Source organism: Mus musculus, chromosome 17 (genome assembly GCF_000001635.26).
Source record: "Mus musculus strain C57BL/6J chromosome 17, GRCm38.p6 C57BL/6J".
In the NCBI taxonomy this organism is placed as follows: Eukaryota; Metazoa; Chordata; class Mammalia; order Rodentia; family Muridae; genus Mus; species Mus musculus.
This window is the reverse complement of record NC_000083.6, coordinates 51,539,998-51,545,811: the sequence shown is the minus strand read 5'-3', so window position 1 is coordinate 51,545,811 and position 5,814 is coordinate 51,539,998.

Below are 5,814 nucleotides of genomic sequence, written 5' to 3'. Positions count from 1 at the left end.
CCCAAGAGGAATATAGCCTGATGCACAATTTATGCAAATTGATAAAGCTGATTACACAAATTAGCCAAGGCTTTTTTTTTCCCTCTGGTCAATAAGTCTCCTCTGCCTCCCCCGTCTTTTAAACCCAGCAGATCACTGTTGGCATTTACAATGAATCCTCTTCCTGGCGCTGCTAGCCAATTACTTGAAAAGACTCAGTGGGCCATTTCCTATTTCGGGCTCTAGGCTCGAACTTACAGAACACCCAAAGAACAGGGCAGATGAAAGCAGCTGGCCCTCCAAGAGAATGACACAGTTAACAGCCCAAGGCCATCACTCAGCAGATCCTCAATTCCCCAACCCTCTCCTAAAACTCCACTATAGTCCTAATAAAATACATATTAGTGAATTATGCTTAATATGAATTTTAGCCAATCTTCCAAGACTCTCTTGGAGAAAGGATCTATGATCATCCTTTGAATGGGAGAAACTAGTATTAGTTCAATTTAGTAACCACCCTGGGTCAGTTACTTTTCATCCCTGTTGTAAAACACTTGTATGTCCTAAACGTTTCATATTGTCTAAAAGTAGTGTCATCAGCTGGGGACCAGGTGCTCAAACAGGAGGCTCTGGGAGAGAGTGACTACTTACAGCATGGCACATGGCAAGGTCAGGGCGTTGTAGGCAATGGGAGGTGATCTCAAACCCAAGTCTCTCCTTCTCTGTCAGATGAGTGTTTCCAGCAGCCCACTCTAAGAGGAGGTCCCTACTGTTGACGTCATTTGTTGGACTGCCCTTCAGAACGCACTGTTTTAGGAAATAAATTTCCTGCAGGTGCAGTGGGAAGATCCCTGCAGGTTTCCTGTGGGGTGCAAGTATGATGGGGTTCTGCCACCAGATCAACACTGACCTTGAAAATAAAGTCAGCAGCTCAAGACCTTGATATCTCCTCCTATAATGAGATAGGCCAACACTTTTATTAAGGATTATGTGAAGATTAAACGAAAAAAATTAAATCAGGCGTTGCTGGCTATAATGGTACATGCCGTCTCCACAGTTCTAGGGAGATAGAGGCAGGAAAAATTAGGGGCTCAGTGCCAGCCTTGGCTACATATGGATATCAAGATGAGCCTGCATTACATAAAACCTCATCGATCAATAGACTCGATAGACAGATGGATGGATAGATAGATAGATAGATAGATAGATAGATAGATAGATAGATAGATAGATAGAAGGGAGATAGATATTTTGAAAAGGGAAGAGCAGTGTTTGGGCAGAGAAGTCAGCCACTAAACAATTAGCCATTAAGATATTAATAACAGGAAAAAAAACAGAAATTATCCAACCAAAGTCATGCTGTGGAGGAGCAACTCCTGTGCCCCGTCCGCCCACTGAGTGCTCCCCTGTAATCTTCTTTCCAGCCTCTCTGACAGTGGAGGAAATATGGGGTTTGGGTGGGTCACATGGCTGACCCCATGGAGTCTAAGTAGGACAGAGCCAGGCTCACACTCCATCACTTCACAGTACAGCTGTGGCCTCCAGCTTTCTTTATCCCATGGTGGCCTATGATCCTTCCTCTCTGTCTTGTTGAGTGTTAGTGAGAATTTAAGTAACAAAGGAAAGCTTATCTTTCCTCTAGGAAGACAAACCTCATTGTCAATAACCATGATTCAAAGAATAGGATCATGTTCCCTGGGCCCTTAAACAAAAAGCCCTTCTGTCCCACTGGTTTGTTCCTTTCAACTTCTTCTCATAGATTTGAGGCACTTTCTTTGATGAAGCATACCTTTTTTTTTTTTTATGAATGAAAAAGATAAAGTAATAAAGAAAGGGAATTCAGTTTTCCTCCTTAACCCGCTAAGTGGCAGCTACGGGCATTGATTGTGTAAAAGTGCCTCCCCTGCCTGCCAAAGGGTAAATAGTATTGCCACCAGAGTGCAGATCAAATTTCTCCAGATCAGTGACACATGAGTGATGATATCACTGAGCAAGGAAGGAAGCCAACATAAATTCCAGGTATTACCAAGCACATTGAATACCACGGGTTTTGGAAAAACATCTAAATAAGATGAACTTGGGGTTAGAGAGATGGCTCAGCAGGCTAAAAAACTGGTCTACAAACCTGATGACCTGAGTCAATTAGATCACCAGACCCTACAGAGCAGACATAGAGAACCAACTTCTGAAAGTTACCCTCTGATCTCTGATATGTTCTGTGCTATACACATTCCACATATACAGAGCATAAGTAAATGTAATAAAATATCTTAAAAGTTTATATTTCACTAACTATTCTCAGGCCATTTGCTGAAGTTTTTTGTTCTTGTTTGGTTTGGTTTGGTTTGGTTTGGTTTGGTTTGGTTTGGTTTGGTTTGGTTTGGTTTGGTTTGGGGTAGTAGAGGGAGAAAAGGTTTCACTGGGTAGACTAGGCTGGTCTTGAACTCAGTGATACTCCTACTTGTGCCTTCCTGTGTGCCAGGATTAAAGACACATCATGCCCATCAAGAAATCATTTTAAAACCCAACTGTCGATTGGAAACCATATGTTGTTTCTCAGTGTCCTTCATAGTGGTACTTTCTCCTAAGAATCGATCTTGACCTTTGGAAATCAGAGTGCAGGAGACCATCTGATGCCAGGGATGTGAAGGTGAAGAGGACCAGTGCAGAAGGAGGATGCCCCTGTGCTAGCAGAAGCAAGAAAGAACTCAAAGGTGGCTAAGTCCAACACTTGAGAAGATTGGATCCTCACACAGACAAGAGCTGAAATAAAGGAAAGTAGACATTACCACAGCACAAATTACAGCTTTGGAGCGGATCTGAGAACTGTCACATGTTAGCATTATCAGGACAATGGCTTTTCCTTCCTTTCAAAGATTGTGTGGGGATAATGTACACTGCATTCACAGTAACAGGAGAGTGGGAAGAACTCACAGAGAGTGGTAAACAGCATGAGGGGTTGTGAGTTCCAAATTACAGAGGAGCAAAATTAACAGAACAATGGGCAACCAGTTCTTGTGCCTAACTGAACCCTCAGTGGGTATGAGAGAAAAACCACGACTTCTAGATATCATCCTCTCCTGCAAAGAGGAAGCTCACCCTCCCAACTTGTTATTGCAACTCTTGGCTGTTTCCATCCCTTGAATGAGGTTGACCATGCGAGCTTAAAGTCCCATTGAAGAGTGTGTCCTACCAATGTTTAGAGACAAACTGTGTGAAAGACTGCCTGGAAATCATAGTATTTCACAGTTTTTGCTGGGTTTCCAGAAATGGGAATACAGAAATGAAATATCAGTAGAGTGTCTGGAATGGAATGGTCCATCTATCCTTTTTTTTTTTTTTTTTTTTTTTTCCTATACTTGGAACTTCTCCACACAGCTATTCTAGCTGGAACTGAGAGTTTGAGGTTCAGTGAGAAATCATATCTCTGAAAGTAAAGTGGTATCATGGAGGGAAACTCTAGTATCTACTAGCCTTCAGTGGGAAGAAGTGGAGGTTTTCTGCCTGAGATCTTAGAATAGGTAGCCACTAGGCAGCTCAGTCTGGGACAAAAACTCCTGAACAATCCAGATGAGCTCAGCTGAGCTAAGAACAGATCAACAAACCTACCCAGTTAAACCACAGATTCAGGGAAGACAGTAAGAGGTTGCTGTCAGCCACCAAGGTTTAAGGTGATTTATTCCACACCAATAACAGATAGGTGTAGCTACTGGCTATACAGTTCTTCATAAATACACTTAATCTATCCCCAGAAAATATATTGGATGATGTCTCTTTTCTAAAAGAAAGCAAGAAAGAACTCAGAATTGGGTAACTCTAAAAGAAGACGGGATCTTCACACAGAGAAGAGCTGACATAAAGAAAAGCAGACATTAATTAGCACAGCAGAAGCTACAACTTTGGAGTAAACAGCCACTCCCCTCCAAGTGGAGAAGCGTCTCAAATAGTTGGTGGCCAATGAATAGTCTGGTACCTTCTCTTTCCCATGTTCCTCTGCTAAGACAGTGCATATTTTTGTAGAACAATGACATCTTCAGCAAAACCCGGTTTCTGGAAGAGTTACAGGTGAAATCCACATGTAAATTTCTTGGTGAGGGACTATCAACCAAAATGATGTGTGTAGTCTCCATTTCTATGAAGTCCAGCACTATGTCTGCCTGAGCTGAAACTTTTGTTGGTGAAGTGTATCCAATCCCTCCTCTGTACAGCCTGCTGATGCGGAAAGACATCGGATAGAATCCAATTATAAGTCATTTCCTTGATCTCTTCAGCATCCTCAAATCTATGGTGAAATGGAGGAACATCCAGGCAGAATGGTAGGTGCTGAGGTAACTAATACCCACAGATACCTTTCCGAGACAACTATGGGTGTGTTCTCCAAAAGGCCGTGACATGAGGCAGAAGACCCTGAGAGAACATTAGGGGTGAGTCTGTTTCCAAAATAACTTTCCACATGTATCTGATCTCATGGGATTGATTCATTCAGCTGCTGAATGCCCAATAGGGTAAAGATCTCCATGTGCAAATATTAAGAGAGATGAAGTACAAATTACAGATAGAATAAAAATTTGAGAATATACATCATGGAGAAAAAGCGTCAGAACGTAGGGAAAAAAATACGAGAGAATTTCGTCAGAATGCTACGTTAAGAAATGATTGCTCGTCAAGCCCTCCAGGGCTCCAATTCCCAGCATGGCGTGCAAATCAAGCATAGTGCATTCTTATGAGCTCAGCATGAAGGAGGTGGAGGTGGGAGGATCAGAAGTTCAAGGTCATGTTCAGCTACACACTGAGTTATAGAACAGCCTGAGACACAAATAACTATTCAAAAAGTTATTTCTTAAATGAAAATGCAAAATTCATAAATTCTAAAGGAAGATCTGTAATGGGGTATGATCTGCGCTCCAATAATTAATGATCTGGAAGGTTGGTTTTTGGGGTAGAGGGTACTAGGGAACTTTAGGAGAGAAGTTCTGAGGTCACTGGAGACCCCCCTCAGAGGACATTAGGTAGCTTCTATGGACCCAAGTTAGTTTGTGTGAGAGAGCTGTTATACAAAGGGCAAGCATAACCCGCTCAGTGCTTTGGCTTCCTTCTGTCACTGAGAGCTCTTCCATGCACTCTCACCTATATGCAGCTATCCTCCAGGAGGTGATAGTCAGATCACACTGATAAAGGTGCCATGCATGTTAGCATCCAGAGTTGTGAGCCGAATAAACCTCTTCTCCTTACTCTCAAGTAATTGGGTATAGAAATGTAAAAAAAAAAAAAAAAAAAAAAAAAACCCTACTAATTCAAGATTTGTACACCCGACTACCTTGTCATTGTGAATTCTATTCGGTAAAATGATCAGACAAAACTAACCAAAGAAAAGCAATGTGGCACATGCACGTACAGAGACACCACACACACTCGGAAAAGCACACATAACACAAACGCACAGAGAAAATATACATAGATAAGACAGGGACTGGTGCTTTAAATATACAAAGGATTCACTATGAAGCAATTCTCGAAAAGCCAAAGACACTAAGAAAACATGTAGAGACTATGAAAGAAATCTAGAAATAGGGGCTAAAACTGGAGACAGCAGGATTGCCCGAGTAAAGTCTCTATTTTGCTCATCAGCTGCAAACATGTTTTTAGTGTATATAATTAACGTATGCACATGTGTATGATGGGGGACATGTGAGTGTGTCACAATTCAAACATAGAAATTAGAAAGTGACCTTGCGGGCTCAGCCTTCCTCCCTACCTTTCTGTTGGTTCAGGAGATGAAACTCACTTCATCAGCTTCTCCAGCAGCACTTTCACTGGCTGAGCCATCTTGCTGAC